Here is a 17,262-nt window from a genome sequence, read left to right as displayed (position 1 = left end):
GATTTTCCAAAGGTGTCAAAACAATTCAGTGGGAGAAAGGTTAGGCTTTCCAAGAATTGGTGCTGGGACAATTGAATATCCAAGTGAAAAAGATGAATTTAGACCCTTACATCATACACTAAATTTAACTCAAAGTAGATGATAGATCTAAACGTAAGAGCTAAATCTATAGAACTTCCAGTAGAGAACATATGACCCTGGGTTTGGAAAACATTTCCTAAAAGTGACACCAAAAATATGATCAAGACGTTATAAAAAAATAAAATAAAAATAAATAACATGAAAGCAAAATATTGATAAATTAGGCTAAATCCAGAATATATAAAGAAATCTTAAAATTCAACAGTAAGAAACAACTCGAGTGTCCACAGTGAATGAATGGGTAAACAAAACGTAGTATATACAGTGAATTATTCTTCAGCCTTAAAAAGGAAGGAAATTCTGACACATGTCACAACATGAATAACCTTGAAAACATCATGGTAAGTGAAATAAGCCACTCACAAAAGGACAAGTATTGTATGATTCCACAAATAGTGTAAGATTCTAGAGTAGTCAAATTCATAGAGATGGAAAGTAGACTGGTGGTTTCCAGGTTCTGGGGAGAAGGTGATTGAGGAGTTGGTGTTTAATGGTTACAGAACTTCAGCTGGGGAAGACGGAAAAATTTTGGAGATGAATGATGGTGATGGTTACACAACAATGTGGATATACTAATGACAGAACTGTATAGTTAAAATGGTAAATTTTATGTTATATATATTTTACCACAATTTTTAAACTGAAGAAAAAAAAACCTCAATAGTAAGAGAACAAACAACCCAATTTAAAAATGGTCAAAGCATTAACAAAGATAATCACAGAAGAGAAATGACTAATAGGAACAGGAAAAGATGATGAATTTGATCAGCCTTTATAGAAATGCAAATTAAAACCACAGTGAGATACCAGTACACACTTACTATAATGGCTATAATTCAAAAGATTAACAAAACCAAGTGTTGGTATGTATGTGGAGAAACTGGAATTTTCACACATTGCTGATGGAAATATAGAATTATATAGTCAAACTTTGGAAAAAAGTTTGATAATTTTTAAAAATGTAAATATATACTTACTCTATAACCCAGCAATTTCACTACTAGATATCTACCCAAGAAAAAACGTGTCCACATGAACTTGTGTAAGCAACAACATTCATAATAGCCCCAAACTAAAAACAATCCAAATGTTCATAAACAGGTGAATGGATAAACAATATGTGGTGTGTCCATATAATAAAATAATAATTAGTAATAAAGCCAAATGGACTGTTGATACATGGAATGTCAAGTAGGAATACCAGCTATCACTCCCAAGTGAGGATTCCCACCACATGCAGGACAAGGAAGAGCATGATAACGCCAATCACCAGAAGTAGGAGCGCACAGACCTCGCCCACTGCATCACCTACGGGTTCAGAGTTGCCAAGGGGGACTCAACGCACAAGGCACTGATTGAAACAACTCTTTACTCACAGAAAGGAGAAAAGATGCAGCGAGGTCAGCATCTCTAGTGTGTGACAGTGTCCCACGGCCAGCAGGTCCCTCCCCATAACTGACACAGGGCAATGGACTGCATATGACCCCTCATGCTGCAGGTGGAGACCTGCTTCTCTTCCCATGGTGGGTAAGTGTGGGTGAGTGGGCAGATATACTAGTAGGGTTGGCCGGCTGCCATATGTTGCACACGCTGGCAGTACGAGGAAGTTCACTAAATCCTCAGAACAGAGAAAGATCTCTCCTAATAAGGAAGAAGAATCTGGGGCCAGGCAACAGCTGGGTAGCTGGCCTCCATATAAGGAAGTGTTCTAGGCACACTGATTGCACAATCTGGGGGAAGGGTGACCGGTGGCATGATGGCTGCTTCCCTAACATGCAACAATCTGGATGGTCTTCAAACACATTACAGTAGGTAAGAGAAGCCAGACAAAAAAGACTACGTATTACATTTATGTGAAATTTCTAGAAACAGCAAATCTATGGAGATGCAAAGTAGATCGATCAGTGGTTGCCTGGGACTGGGAGTGGGAGCACAGGTTGGCTAAAAGAGTCATGAAGGAACTTTTCGGGGTGATGGAAATGTTCTAAGACTTGGTTGTGATGATTGCAGTACTACATAGATTTATATACATCAAAATGTATGCTTACAATGGATGAATTTAATGGCATGTAAAATATTCCTCAATAAAACTGTTAAGAAATGAAAGAGGGCTTCCCTGGTGGCACAGTGGTTGGGAGTCCGCCTGCCGATGCAGGGGACGCAGGTTCGTGCCCCGGTCCGGGAAGATCTCACATGCCGCGGAGCGGCTGGGCCCGTGAGCCATGGCCGCTGAGCCTGCGCGTCCGGAGCCTGTGCTCCGCAACGGGAGAGGCCACGACAGTGAGAGGCCCGCGTACCGCAAAAAAAAAAAAACCAAAAAACGCTGACTTGCAGAGTAGTTCTAAGCCCTGTAAGTGCATCCATGGTAGGAAACATTAAAAAAAAAAAAAAGATCCAGATATCAGACTCTCTGGGAGGGGGACCCAGACGTCAGTATTTTTAAAAGCTTCCCAGGTGATTCCAATGTACAGCCAAGGTTAAGAGCATTAACCAGGGACAGTGGGAGGAATATTTGGGTCTTTTTCTTTTTTGTTTATTGATTCTATGTCATTTACAACTTTAAAAACTCAGATCAAATGTAGATACATTATAGACTAGAATGAAAAATCTATATGAATTTTCAAAGACATTTTCCATTTGCAATGAACTGCTTACGGCTTTAGGTTACATCCTGCTACCAAGGGAAGCCATAATTTATGTGAAAGCATCTTGCATCTTCCAAGAAGCCAAGATTGAGCTGTATCATTCTAGGTAATCTTTGTCTAAATCCCTCAGTTTGCATGTTGATGCAGCCAATGGATAGGATTTCCAGGGTAACTCCTGCTGCAACCAGCTGAATTTACTTTCTCCAGAATGTACTCGTATCTATTTTTTTCCTCCACCAACCAACCCACCATCATGTCTCCCCTACCACCGGCAATGGCTTCCTAATGAGACCTCTGGCCATATTCCCTGCATTCCTTACCAATAACAAGATTGGTTTTATGAAATGTAAGTCTGATTGTGTATCCGTCTGGCCCCAAACCTTCAATGGTTACAATTGCACCCAGAATAAAATTTAAACTCTTTACTTGGTTTACAAGTCCTGTCCACTGCTCACCTCCCCAACTTTGTCCCGCTGCCTTCTCTCCCAAACATCTTTGACAGCAGGCTTCTCTCAGCTCCTGAAAGAAACGATTCCCCATCTAAGGCCTTTCATCCACCTCAAAAAATTTCCCCAAATCTCCTCATCCTTCAGCACTTAGCTTAAAAATGTCACCCCAGACAGCCTTCCCCACCAGCTTGTCTAGGGCAGGTTCCCCGGCCCCCAACCATGCTCTCTTGTACCTTTTCTTTCATCTAGGCCCTTTAGAACAGTTATCACGGTTTGTGATGACTGTTTTCTTCCTTCCTTCCTTTCCTTTCTTCCCTTCCTTCCTCCCTTCCTTCCTCCCTTTCTTTCTTCCTTTCTTTCTTCCTTTCTTTCTTTCTTTCTTTCTTTTCTTTCTTTCTTTCTCTTTCTCTCTCTTTCTTTCTCTCTCTCTCTTTCTTTCTCTTTTTTTTTCTTTCTCTATCCCTCTAGAATCTAAGTTCCTTTAGAAAAGGAAAATTTTAAATCCCTTTAGAAAAGGGATTAAATCATTTGTTTTCCACTGTGTTCCCAGGACCAAACACACTGGGTAGGTGCTCAGTCAATATTTATCACATTAATGTTAGTTTAGTGTTGCCATCAGCCAACTGTGACTTTTCTCTTGTCCACACAAGTGACATGATATGCATGGATTGGCGTGCCCCAGCCCATAGGGTGAGCTGTGGGACGGGAGTGAAGGAGGGCCAGGCCTCTGAGGGGGCAGCTGCCACTCATTCCTGCCAACTGTCACCACATAGGCCCTTGGTTGCTGGATCTTCCAACGTTTCAAGAGATGCAGACAATCCAGATCTTATGTGATTTAAATATCCTGGCAACTAAACTAAACTTAAAACAACAAAACAAAACCCAGCCCTCTGGGAGGCAAAACAAAACACATAACACATCAGTGGGCTGGATCCAGCCGGAGGGCTGCCAGTTTGCAACGTCTGCTGAAATCCAGCTGGATGAAATCCATGACTCTGCTCTGATCTACCAGCCCAGTCACCCTATCAAAGGGAGGAATGAGGTTAGATATGGTTTGGATTATCAGTGTTTCCTAAGAAAAGATAGTCCTTTGAACCATGAATTCGACTCTGGATTTCAAGGGCTGTTGGCCCAGGGATGGGGCGAGCCCAACAGCCTGCCATTCACTCAACATTTCTTTGTACCCCGTAGGTGCCAAGGAGGGTGCAGCCCTTGGGGCAGTGGCTGGAGCTCCGAGCCTTGAGCCAGGCTGCTCCAGCCGGCTCCTTCCTCATTCCACCCTCCCCACCCCGCCCCCTTGAAGCTCCAGCTTCACTCCTCCCTTCTGCTCCCCTCCTGGCTCCCTAGAAATCTGCTGGCCCCCAATCCCACCTCCTCCCCAAAGCCCTGTCAGAGGAGGCGTTCATCCTTCCAGCTCCCCTTCCCCAGCAGAGGCAGCGGCTAAAGGCGATGGTTTGGGTGATGACAGGCACCGGCTGTTTTGCTGCACTTCATTTAACTATGTTTGTTTCATCACATATCTATCCATCCAGCCCTCTCTCCATTCTCAATACATGTTCTTTTCTGATGCATTTCAAAGTAAATTGTACACATCAGTATATTTCCCCTCTTCAACGTGCCCTTTTTTTTTGGCCCTGAGGCATGGCATGTGGGATCTTAATTCCCTGACAAAGGATTGAACCCGTACCCCCTGCAGTGGAAGGGTGGAGTCTCGATCACTGGACCTCCAGGGAAGTCCCAACGTGCACATTATTAATATTCAATATTTGTTAATGTTTTTTAATTTGAGATAAAAATGTACCTTCAATGAAATGCACAAATCTTAAGTATTTAGTTTTGAGCTCTGACAAATGCATATACCCAGAACATTACCATCACCCCAGAGAGTTCCCTCATTCCCCTTTCCCAGTCAATCCCCTACCCTGTCCCCCAGTACTGCCCTCATAGCTCTCATTATAGATGAGTTTCCCTGTTCCAAAACATTATATAAATGAAGTCATTTAGCATGGACTCTTGTGCAAGGCTTCACTCGGTATAATGCATTTGAGATTCATCCAAATGATGAAATTGTATGATCCTTTCTATGTTTATCTAATTTCCTACTGAGGGGCATGTGGGCTGTTCACAGTTAGGGGTTATTAAGAATAAAGTTGCTGTGAGCATTCTTGGACAGGCATTTTGGTCTTCATTTCTCTTGGGTAAATCCTTATGTCATATGTCACCGGCTTTTGATTGGAGTTTCCATTTGATCAAATGATATCAGCAATCACATCTGAGTTTCTCCTCTGGGCCAGATCTGGCTGGATGTGTCCAGAAAGTAACAGACAGAACTTGCCTTCAGAGAGCTTGGAGTTCAGTGAGGGGGACAGGCATGCACATGTAGCCACTTAAATGACAACACGTGGGACCTGGGGCTTACCATCTGCTAAGGAGAGAATGAATAAGGCAGCCCATGCGTTTGAGCAGACAGAGGCTGGAGAATCCCAGAGGGCTTCACACAGGAGGAGGACTTGAGCTGGAAAGGAGGGTGAGGAGGGAAGGGGGAGGGGCAGACATGTTAGTAAGGAGGAGGTGAGGAAAACACAGGTGCAGGACAGAAGATGAAGAGAGGACAAGTTGGCCTGGCCTAGACGGGTCTGGAGAGGCTGCAGAAAATCAGGCTGCAGAATGGGGCTCAGATCATTGACAATCAGGTTCCAGACCTACAGGTTTTGAAAGGTTCTCTTCCTTCTTCTTCTGGGGCTCAGTGAGTTGGGTGATCAGTAATTTTAGTCCCCAAACAAAACTCTCAAAATCCAGAGACTACTGTGGAATTTTCAAGTTCGTTAGAATTTCCGGTTGCAGAAAATTATGTTATTTCGGCGCTGTCCTAGTGATGTTCCAACTTTTTAGTTTTTCAGGTAAGTGGATAAGCTTCACAAGAACTGCGCACAGCAGGAAGTCTCTCATCCTAGGATCAAGTGGTCACTGTCACTGTGTCTTAAATGCCGCCCTTTGTGACTCTGGGTGCCCTGCTCTCCGCCCTGTGCTGCCGGCAGTCCTGGAGTGGGGGGAAGCAGGATTGGGGCCACAGTAGTTAAAAGAGAACACCTGGGATGCCCCTGTTCCATCCTCAGTGGCCTGGCCCACGAACGAGGTGCTTCAGATGGGCCGACAGGGCTGAGGGCTCCCACGTGACAAAGAGCCTGTGCTTCTTGTGTTTTGCATTCTTTCCTGGTAGGACATACCATCTCCTGACAAAAACAAATGTCTCCACTCCTTAGAATCTGTGTATCTTTTCCAGACTTAGTAAGGGCACTATCCTGGACGAAGCTTAGGTCTCTGACTCAGAATCCTATAAAGATGCTCAGATGGCCTCAGGCAGGAGAAAATCTGTTGACCAGCTCTTGCAGATCTTACAACACACTTGGGTTGCTAAGACTCCAAACTGGCCTACGTGTGAGATCACGGAATAGGCTGCCCGGGGAGATGTGCCCTCCGAGAGGCGACGGAGAACCACAGTGAGAATAACCTAGACGCTTGGCATATGATTTCATTTTCTTTAGCATTAGGAGGCATAGCTTGCTGAAAGGGCTCCAGCAAGTGGAGTCCAGGGTTACACATCTCAGACCTCGTCGTGATGGATGGTGGCGAGAACAATGGCCTAGAGTTCCTGGGGCGGCAGGACCGCCCACGGCTAGAGGGCGGCTGTTGTGCAATTGCAGGGACTTCTCCCGGCTCCCAGAGGATGGATGCTGGCAGAGCAGGGCACCAACTATCCCTATTTGTTTGGTGTTTCTGGTTTTAGCATGAAAAATCCCAGGTCCCAGGAGACTCCTGTCCTGGGCAAACCGAGAGGGTTAGTCACCCCGTAAATGGCAACAGTCCTACGGAGCACTTTCCTCTGAATAAAGTTTGGGTTCCTCTGCAGCCTCAGAGGTATATGATGACAGCTCCCAGTGCAGATCCAGAGCCGCCTCTCCACCCAACAAGGGTGGCCAAGTGGAGGGCAGCAAACGATCCTCTTCCAGCCACGCTGGCTGTGAGAACGGGACACGGGGTCTTGGACACAGAGGAGAAGTCAGGGCCACGGATTCAGCTGCAAAGACGGTTTCTGGATTAATTTCCACCGTTTCTGATGAGGCAACAGATTTTAAACAGCTGTTTTATTTGCAAATTTCAGAAGGAGCTAAGTCTACACGGGCATTGAGATTGGCTCTCTGACCTGGGGGTTGGAGATCAGGTCATTGTCAGCTTTCAGAGGGCTTGGTTCTGGGCTGGGTTAGTAGAATTTGTCCCCTTTCCCACCCAGAGGAAAAGAGGGCATTTGGAGCGCTGTTCTTTGTTACACCGCACAGAGTCAAAAGGAGACACCTCGGCTATGCAGGTTTTATTTCTAGAGGCTCATTCTCTTGTAAGTGTGTTCCTCTCTACTAGAGTTGAAGGATCTGAGATTCTGGCCCCAAGGAAGCCATTCTTGTCCTCCAAATACGTGAGGGCTGCTCCTCCAAAGGCGATCACGGAAGCCGTTGCTCTGTGATTGGGTTCTGCACCATTGGTCTCTTGAGCCACTGTCTTTCTGAGATGCCATAGATCTCTGGGGTGCCCCATTTCTCTATAGGTGTTTTGCCAAACTGTCTGAAAGAGATCTCATTAGTGTGACCACGCCACGTCAGGCTCAGTGTTCTAGGGGTCCCTTCCTGTCTCTGTCTGCCCCTCACCCCCAGCCCTGACATTGCAACAATGCTCTGATGACAATATCACCGATTGTCCCTTGAGGATGTGAGGCTGAGCTCAGTGCTGGCGGCTCTCAGACAACTGTGGGCATCTGTCCTCCACCAGCCACGCTAGCCAAGACGTACAATGTGTTCTTCGTTATGGGCTACACAGGGGGTCTGAATTACAAGGAAATAATTCAATTTAGCAGGCTAGGGTGAAATTGCCAACCAAAAGAACAATTTATGAGATCATCCAAACCTGGATGTGAAATTAATTCCATACACGATAACTCACCACAGACCACCTTACTTAACGTTGTTTTTTCCTCCTAATAGGATTTTCCTGCTATCATTTATGTTCCAGACAATATGAAAACGATACAACCATCATGTTCGAAATTACGCTAAACCTGAAATACAAAAAGTTATAACAGTAGTGTGAGCTTTAAGCAAATTGGGCCTTTTATAAATGAATTCATTTGAGTTGACCAGTCAAAGGACGCTTTTTAATAATATTGCAACCTCGTAAGAAAAGTGGGATTTTGGCCAGTGTACTGAACCAGAACTTTCGGAGGCACTCTTGTTTCAAGCTCAAGCCCTGGTCCACAGGCCACACTCTCCTAGTGAACTGGTATTGACTCTGGATTCCCATGAGGCAAGAAGGAGCGGGCTTCAGGCTTGTGTCATCCTTTCCTGATCTGCCCAGCAAGGGTTCAGAATCCAAAACGAGTCATTGTCGCTGTCCTTGAGGAGCTTACAGATGAGATATTGAGGAAAAGTTAATACAGACAGAGCAACAGTAAAGAGCACAAGATAGCAGCACATCATGGCGGCCTGGAGCTTAATGGTGGCCGGAGGGTTTGGAGTAGCTGCAGGGCTGAGCGGGGCTCACAGTGGACCCAGGGCTGGGAGACTTGAATCAATGATGCTGACTAAAGCCACAAACACACAGTGATTGTGATCGTGTCATAGCACGTAACTAAAATTAGCCTTCAGTGCAAGAAAGAATGGGAACTTAGCCATCTGGGCTCACCTAGTCTTGGCATCTGGCCCTCTCCTATGGAGACTGACGAGAAAAAGAAATTAGTGCTGTGTTCAAACGCCTGTGTGAAAATGGCTTCAACCCCAAGTGGCTCTGCTCACTCATTTGGAGAAGGCCCCCCTCTTCTCCAGTTCACGCAACAAGGAGACAGAGGGAGTGAAAGAGAACTCCAACCCTGTTTTGATACTTACAGGGAATTGTGGGAAGGATTCTGTGCAGCAGAGACGGAAGCCAAAGGGTGATTTAAGGTTTGCCTTTGTCAGTTTACTCCAGCATTTGGGTTCAGATCTATAGATAATATGAATGAAACTGTCCAGTTACCTACAGCTGCATAACAAGTCATCCCCAAACAATCCCCAAAGATGGAGAAGCATAATTTCTCACAATTCCGTGGGTTGACTAGACAGCTGGGTGGTACCTCTTCTCCACGTGATGGTGGCAGGGGGGTGTGGTCATCTGAGGCTTTATTGGGCTGGAGCCTCCAAGATGGCCCGCTCACATAGCTGATGCTGAGCTGGAGCTCAACTAAGGGTATTGACCAATGTGCCTCTGTGTGGTTATAGCCTATTCCCTGTGGCTTGGGCTTCTCACAGCATGGTGGCTGGGTTCCAAGAGTGAGAGGCGGAAGAGTGACCCAACAGGGAAGAAGCAGGAGGCTAGACCTGCAAAGTTAAGTCTGGAACTGGCACGACATCACTTCTACCAGATTCTATTGATTTAGCAATTACAGGGCCAGCCCGGACTCAAGGGGAGGGGAAAGAAACTCAATGGAGAGAGTGACCATTTATAGCCATTGTTAGTCCACCATCATTCAAGCTTAATGATCACATTTCCATGTAAGTCAATGTGTCCCAGTCTGTGCCCGCACAAGCCCCATCCTCTCAACCTGAGTCCCCTGCACGACTCTTGCCAAGGACCCTCACACCAGGCTGACTTCCAATGGAGTCTAAACCAGTACCCTCTTCGTGGCTCTCCTCTCGAAGTAGAAGCAGAGTTAAGACCGCAAGCCCACCAGAATGAAGGACAACTTCCTGCCAAGTGGGAAGGAGCTTCCAGCTGGGGGCACCTCGGAGGGGCAGCACCCACAGGCTGGGCACCTCATGCCCATCTATCCGCCATTACCCCGTCTTCAGACGCAGCCAACACCCCCCACCAGTCACAGGTCACTGGGGAGCCCTCAGATCCGAATGACACTCGCTCATTTGCAAGTTCCCATGGGCGTGGCCCCAAGCGGGCGAGTGGGCAGAGGTACTGACAGCAGCATCCTTTCTTCCCCAAGTATGTGGACACACATTGCCAGAAAGCTGTACCCATTTACAGCCCTTATGTCTAGTGCACGAGGATATCAAGTAGCTAGAAGACAATGGACTTAGACTTGGCTTGAGGAGCTGCTTAGCCCCTCAAAAGGAGAGTCAGGCTGCCCTTCCTTGCACCCTGCTCCTGCTTCCTGAACAGGTCTGACAAAGGTCGTCCATGTGCCAGACCTTAGGGGCTCTTTTCCCGCCTTTTCTTGCCCAGTCATTTCCTCTCTGCGGCAGTTGGCGCCCTGGACCATCCCGTCCTCCCCCCCCCCGGCCATCGTTTCCTTACCACGTCCATTCCTTCTCAGACTCCTGTATGAGCTTCTGTTTCTCAGCCTGTGTCTTCAGTGTTGGTGCTTCCCAAGCTTTGGCCCTTGGCTTTTGCTCTTCTCTTACTCTACAGGATCCACCTGGAGGACCTTCTTGGGTCACATGTCACGGTTACCACCCATGTGCTTATTGCTCACAAATCTCTTCTCTTAAACTTTGATGTCTCTCCTGATCTTTGATAGTATCTCCTCAGTCCCCCTCTGGATGCCCCGCCGGCACGTCAGACTCGACGAGTCCAGAACTGAACTCATTACCAACTTGCTCTTCCCCTGTATTTCCTATCTTAGTGAATGGTACAGCCACTGACCCGGCTCCCCAAGCCAGGGCATGGGAGCCAGCCTAGAATGGCCCCCCTCAGCCCACCCCTACATCCATCTGGTGATTAGGCCTGTCCAACCTAAATTTTTTTTTTTTTTTTTTGCGGTACGCTGGCCTCTCACTGCTGCGGCCTCTCCCGTTGCGGAGCACAGGCTCCGGACGTGCAGGCTCAGCGGCCATGGCTCACGGGCCCAGCCGCTCCGCGGCATAGTGGGATCTTCCCAGACCGGGGCACGAACCCGTGTCCCCTGCCTCGGCAGGCGGACTCTCAACCACTGCGCCACCAGGGAAACCCCCAACCTACCTTTTTATGCTTCCTATTCTCCCTCCTCTTGCTGCTGCCCTCATTTGGACCCTCATTATCTCCACTCCGTTGTAAATAACCATTTTATTACCCACTTCCTGTGCCTCTACTTCTCCTTCTCAGGATGGTATACTGAGAAACAAGGGAAAAAGACCCTGGTAGTGATGGCATATTTGTAACCAGGTAGGACAGAGGGATAAGCTGCCTTTTCCATAGTGGCCATGGGGACAGGGCTATTTACAGTTCTTTCTCTTTACCACCAAGAAACTTACCAACAGATGCCAAGACCAGCCCGGGTGTGACACCTCAGAGGCACCTCACCAGCCTTGGTTTCCTGACTTCCAACATTGTGTGTGCCTCTCTGGGTCACTGGTAGGCCTCTTCTGCCATCTTCCCCTAGTTCCCTGAGGAGTCTAGGGCAAAAAGTGTAGCATGAAGTGTGTGGGGAACGTGTAATCCCTTTGTCAGAAATAATTCTCTGACCTGTGGGTCATTCTCACCAAATGAGTCCCAAGAGGCATTAGGCACCCCAGATATTTGGCTTTGTGGAGAAGGCATCTCAAAGATGATGATCCTGTTGTCTGAGTGGCCCACAGGGGCTTCCTGTAGATGCTCCCTGGCCCAGGTCTCTGGAGAACATTCAGAGTAATATTTATTTGTGTGCATGTTTTATAATTGCCTTTAAGAAACCAAAATTCATAATGCAAAACAAGGCTGTGACTTACTCACCTCAGCCTCTTTCTCTTCTCAGCACCTATCGTATCTGACACACAGGAATCGATCCATAATTATTGATTAATTCACAGATTGGCATTTGGTCAACAATAACTCATGTTTATCAAGTACTTGCTCTGTGCCACACACAGTTCAAAATACTTCACGTCTTAACTCGTAAAACTCATTTATTTAACCCACAGAACAGCACTGCCACCCTCACTTTATTTTTATTATTTTTATTTTTTATTTTTCTGCTGTACGTGGGCCTCTCACTGTTGTGGCCTCTCCCGTTGCGGAGCACAGGCTCCGGACGCGCAGGCTCAGCGGCCATGGCTCACGGGCCCAGCTGCTCCGCGGCATGTGGGATCTTCCCGGACTGGGTCACAAACCCGCATCCCCTGCACCGGCAGGCGGACTCTCAACCACTGCGCCACGAGGGAAGTCCCATCCTCACTTTATAGCTGAAGAAAGTGAGGCTTGGAAAAGTTAAGGGAACTTACCTAGAAATATACAGGGAGTTAGTGGAAAAGCCAGGTTGAACCTAGGCAGTCTGACTCTTGATTCCCAACTCTTAACCGTATCCAACACTGCTTTCTTGGTAAAACGTGGATCAAGATTATACACCAGTAGTTGGGAAGGTTGGTGGTGGTGGTGGAAGTTGTGGTTGTGGAGGGGATGGTGGCTCATAAAGCCTCAGTTATCACGGGGACTTACCCCAGAAAAAGTAAACATGCAAACTGTATTCCTACAGCACCTTAGTTGAAGGTTGGCTGGTCCAGGTCACCTAATCTGGAAAGCAGGAATCCAGGGTAGACATTCTTTTCAATATCAAAACCTGGGTCACTGGCCTGTGTTTCCCCACGATGCTTCTCATAATCACTGTGGAAGCAGGAGAAACTGAAATCAATTCCTAATGAAGTGTATCTATTTGCCTTCTTGCATTTTTTTTCCTGTGCATCTGGTTGCCATTTCATCTTCCCAGTTGGACTGGAAGTGCTCTTTTCTGCTTTGGGTCTTCGTTGCTGCGTGCGGGCTTTCTCTAGTTGGGTCGAGCGGGGGTTACTCTTTGTTGCGGTGCGCGGGCTTCTCATTGCGGTGGCTTCTCTTGTTGCGGAGAACAGGCTCTAGGTGCATGGGCTTCAGTAGTTGCGGTTCGTGGGCTCAGTAGTTGTGACACATGGGCTTAGTTCCTCTGCGGCATGTGGGATCTTCCCGGAACTGGCAGGTGGATTCTTAACCACTGCGCCACCAGGGAAGTCTGGACTGGAAGCTCTTTGAGGGTAGAGACATTACTTGAAGCTTCAGGTGGTTCCCCACAATCACTAACTCTAGGATGGAGACTCAATCCATATTGCTGATTGATGAATAGATTAGAATTTGGTTAAGGTTGGAAACTAGAAGGGAAGATATGTTTAGCCAGACATTTCCAGGCTAGTGGTGTCTTCTCCTCCTAAGACAGAGGAAGTGGCTGTAGCGGGGATGAACACTTGAAGAGCTGTTGTGCATTATGTTGTGATGACTGTGGAAGCTACTCTGGTTCCAGGCCAAAAAAAAAAAAAAAAAAAGAGTCCTGACCTTCTCTGATATCAGAGATAACCCCATCAGCTAAATTCCCCTTGGAGTTCATATCCAAGCCTGATCTTTGCCAAAACTGGGGGCTTGATAATGATCTCAACTTGGTGAAGAAGGATCTAGTTCCCCCCGCCCCCCGCACTCTGGGAATAAGGAAACCCGAGTGGCCAAACATCTTTCTGGAAAATGATGACCCGTGTAGATTTAGGGGCAGGTTCAAGAGGAAACAGAAGATGTTGACTGCTCATTCCTGATGCTGAGGTGAAAGCATTCACAGACTTACCTGCAGGGAACACTGAGTCTGTTCCTATCATAGATGCCTTCTCCAGAACTTTTCACGTCCCCATTTTTCTCCAATGCCACTTGGCTTTCTCACCCACTTTACTTTTGAATCCAAATTTCTGATACTTTCTATTGTCTGCTTCCTCCCACCCACTTAAATAACCAAGTCTCCTCCCTTCTTTGAGCTCCCTTGAAAACTTAGAAGTGTTTTTCAAAAATATTTATTTATTTGGCTGCACTGGGTCTTAGTTGTGGCACACAGGATCTTTAGTTGCAGCACTCGGGGTCTTTAGTTGCGGCATGCGGGATCTAGTTCCCTGACCAGGGGTCAAACCAAGGCCCCCTGCATTGGGAGCACGGAGTCTTAACTGCTGGACCAGCTGGGAAGTCCCCGTAAGAGTAAAGTTTGAATGAAAATTAGACCAAGATGACCTCCATCTCTACTCATCTCAGTTGTAAGAATCAGAAATGCCCCGACATTTAAGATCCCCTCAGGATAACAAAAGCAGGGATGTGGCCGCCGATCTTCTGGTTCTGTAATCACTGAGGAAGGATGACGACTCTACTGCCTAATTATCTCATTATTCGTGCTGAAGGAAAGGAGGCTTTTAAAAATACACTAATTTGGGATCACTGGGAAGTTTTCTTTTTTTTTCTCCTAGGTTGTTTTGTGACTCACTCAGGATAGCTTTGTGGTTCATCAGACCCTTGAAAGTAAAGACCGAAAGGATTAAAGAAAACTAAACAAAACAGTACAGCCTTCATAAATCTCTGACCAATCTATGACTTTTGGGAGACTTACTTATTTAAGCGTCACTGTTTACATTGAAAGGAAGAACTAGCACATGATTATAATGCACTTTGTCCCCTGGGAGGTAGTTAAGGCGGGCACCTATTGGGTTTTCTCCCCGAACTCCCTTCTCTGACTACTCTGCCCTATTCCGGAGGGGCAGAGTTGGGGCAGCCATATTTGTACGAGTGGGTCAGGGGTGAACCAATCAGGTTCAAGATGAGCCAATTGGTCCAAGGTGAGCCAATCAGGAGTTCCTTCCTACAACCTCGGGAATGAAATCCAGAGAGAGATTCAGTGCTCCTCCAGGTGGCTGTAAACTTGTGCGCTACTGGTAGCCACGTTCTCTGGTATGTGTACTTGAGAGGCAGGAGCTGGTGCGGACAGAGGAATGATTCACACATTCAGAGGGAGGTGGGGAATTGAGAGAGAGGGAGAAGGAAATCTTCCTGGTTTCCCCACAGCTTTGTACTTCCTGGCTCCAGTTAATTTCTGCATTTCTGCCCTGAGCTTCTCTAAAATGCCCCTGTAGCTTTAGAACACATTTTCCATTGCTGGTTTGAATAGGTTTTTATAATTCACAGCCAAAGAATCCTAACTGATATGAGTAGTATTTTTCCTTGCAGGTGTTTGATTTTAAAAATTCACATATTAGAGGCAAAATTTGAATTCACGCATACCACTAGTAATAGAGGAATTAACGGTAATATAAATTTAGAGCTGTAATGCTCTTAGAGGCTGTCATTTTATAGATGTGGAAACTGAGGCCCAGGAAGGCTAACTCCCTTGCCAAGGTCACCTCTGTGCCTGACCCAGGACTTCAGACTCTTGACTCCTAGACCATGGCTCTTTCCCTCACACTCTCTAACTCTGAAATATTGAATCTACATTCATAACTTGTACACTTTAAAGAATAGACCATCTACTTCTGCATCTTCTTATGCCTGCTGTCTTGGATGAGAAGTTGAAACTCGAAGATGTTAAATGACTTCAAAAAGACTATACATTAACAGAAGTAGAACTAGAAGTTTACTCCCAGGCAGGAGGTTCCATCCAATAGGCCAGGCTTCTCCATCCATGCGTCCAGGTCACCACTGATCTGCTTAGGCTGGCAAATCCACCATGGCAGGGCTTTTAGGGTCATTCATCTACTCAACATTTATTGAGTACTTACCATATTAAGGTGGGCACCATTGCACACCAGGAGATACAACGAGGGGTCAATTCAGTTGGTCAGCCTTGAGTGTAGGTGAGCTTCAACAGCTTCACCTGGTATATGTATATTTGGGGCTGGGGGTGGGTCCGGTCAGTAGACGTGTGGGTTGTGTGGAGGTGAGATAAGATAATACTACTAGAGTTCAGGCGTGGTGGCTTTTGGACAGTGTCACCAGAATACAGCATGGTGCCCAAAGCATAGTGAGATGAGTGAGGGGAGGAATAACGACTCAGAGACACAAACAGCAAGCTATACTGCAGGGGTTCTGAGTAGAACACGCTCACCTCTCATGCTCAGTTCCTGGTCTGCCTCTCCCTCAAGCTAGAATGTGCATTCCTGAGAGGGAAGTAGTTTCATTTGTTTATTTATTTTCTTCATTCCCAGCATACATCAGAGTGTGCTGGGCACCCAGTCAAGGGAGCTTTTAGTTATGTTAAGAGGTTAGGACGTAAGAGGAAAGTCATCCCAACAAGGCAATTTATCAATGAGTCTCGGCAAGGTGAGCTGGAACTTGGGTGGTGTCTGCCAGAAATCAACAGCTGGGTTTGACTCAGTCTAAGAAGTCTTTGCTTTGAGCCAGATATTACAATGCCCCTCCTTGTGAGACATGTATCTGTGATGGTGGAAATACAGGAACGTATCTGGTGGTGAGGATTGGAATCTTCTGGCCTGGGGAAGGGATATACATGCAAAAATGGTAAGATGGGAGGCAGGATGGTGGGTCTTCATGGGTCCAAAGTCCTCTGAAAGGGTTTTTTTGACTCGCTATATTTTTGGTTAAGAAATGCCAGAGTGCCCCTGAGGTTGAAGGTACCATAATCTTGTCAACAGTAATGCCATATATTATCATGAGTGCCTATCTCTGTGTCAGGTTAAGCAGTGAGATTTCAAATTTATGTCTTCAGCAGGTTTCTCTATCGTTTTGATAGATCATTCATTTGTCCACTTATTCATTTATTTGATGTATCCATTTATCAGGTACCTATATCATGGTGGGGTAGGTCGGGGGTTACTCTGAGACAAATTCACATGGGATCTTGCCATTAATGACTTCTTCGCTCCGTGTGCAAAACTGTTAGGTTTTCTACCACCCTTGCCGTAATGATAACAAGTGGCCTTTGGAAATTGAAAGGCACCCTGGGCAGGTGCACTGAAAACTCAACGGCAGCAAGATTTAAACACCAATCAATTGGTCTGGACCACATTTCCAAGGCCACTGGGAGTCCCGAAAACCTCCGTATGATAAAGTAAGTTTCTCATTAATCTATTTTTATTTTATGGTACAGGAAATTGATTGAAGCTGTCAAAAAAAAAATCACCATTGAGAACGTTTGCTGGGCAGAAGAATATTAGGGCAACTCAGAGAGGTCACCCCGGGAAAGTGGAGGAGGGTCCTTGTCACAGCCTGAAGGGTGGTGTCTCACCACTGATCTTCGGCAAGTTGTGCTGGAAAGGGCT

Source organism: Aethalodelphis obliquidens, unplaced genomic scaffold, assembly GCF_003676395.1.
Source record: "Aethalodelphis obliquidens isolate GAN/ISIS:26980383/991018 unplaced genomic scaffold, ASM367639v1 scaffold33, whole genome shotgun sequence".
In the NCBI taxonomy this organism is placed as follows: Eukaryota; Metazoa; Chordata; class Mammalia; order Artiodactyla; family Delphinidae; genus Aethalodelphis; species Aethalodelphis obliquidens.
The sequence above is the reverse complement of the archived record's forward strand: the minus strand, read 5'-3'. Positions refer to the sequence as shown.